This window comes from Mus caroli (genome assembly GCF_900094665.2).
Source record: "Mus caroli chromosome 1 unlocalized genomic scaffold, CAROLI_EIJ_v1.1 1_unlocalized, whole genome shotgun sequence".
Classification (NCBI taxonomy): Eukaryota; Metazoa; Chordata; class Mammalia; order Rodentia; family Muridae; genus Mus; species Mus caroli.
In genome coordinates, this window is record NW_018388433.1 from 93055 (window position 1) to 94212 (window position 1158).

The following is a 1158-nucleotide window of genomic DNA, read 5'->3' on the forward strand; positions in this document are numbered from 1 at the left end:
TTTCTGAATTCGAGGCCAGCCTGGTCTACAGAGTGAGTTCCAGGACCGCCAGGGCTATACAGAGAAACCCTGTCTTAAAAAAAGAAAAGAAAAAAGAAAAGAGAAGAAAAGAAAAGAGTTGAGGGCCTGGGAGATAGATAGTTAAGTGGTTAAAGACACTGCACAGCCTGAATTTGCTCCCCAGAGCCCACAAAACAAACCTGGAGCCCACCTGTCATTTCCTGCATGCTGAATGCCAGGATGCTGGGTGGAAACAGTGGACCAGTGGCCTAGCAGACCAGAGAGCCTGGAGCACACAATGCAAAGACAGAAACCCTGTCTCAAAACCAGCGTGGGAGGAGCCAACTGACTTCTAAAAGGTTGTCTTTCCACCTTGCGGCGCACACCACGTGCACACCCACACGCGCGCACGCGCGCGCACACACACTCCTGCGCGCGCGCACACACACATACAATGAAGAAATAGAGCTTAAAAGAAGGAACTTGGGCTGGAGAGGTGGCTCAGCTGTTAAGAGCACTGACTGATCTTCTGAGGGTCCTGAATTCAAATCCCAGCAACCACATGGTGACTCAAAACCATCCGTAATGAGATCTGGTGCCCTCTTCTGGGTGTCTGAAAACGACTACAGTGTATTTACATATAATGAATGAAGAAATCTTTGGGCTGGAGTGAGCCGGGCTGGAGAGAGAAGAAAAGGTGTCTGAAAGCAGCTATAGTGTACTTACATATAATAAATAACTAAATCTTTAAAAAAGGAAAAGAAAAACTAACCAGCATGGTAACATACTTAGAATGTGAAGAATATTGGGCTGGGGAGGCGACTCAGTCATTAACGTGCTTTTCTTGCGAGCCTGAAGACCTGAGCACTCACATAAAAAGCTGGACAGGCAGCCTGTGCCTTAGGTTTGCTGACCAGCCAGGCTGGCTACTGAATGAGCTTCCGGTTCATTGAGAGTCTCTGTGTCAAAAAGTAGAGTGGAAGCCGGGCGTGGTGGCGCACGCCTCTAATCCCAGCACTCGGGAGGCAGAGGCAGGCAGATTTCTGAATTCGAGGCCAGCCTGGTCTACAAAGTGAGTTCCAGGACAGCCAGGGCTACACAGAAAAACCCTTTTTTAAAAAACAAAAAAAAAAAAAAAAAAAAAAAAAAAAAAAAAAA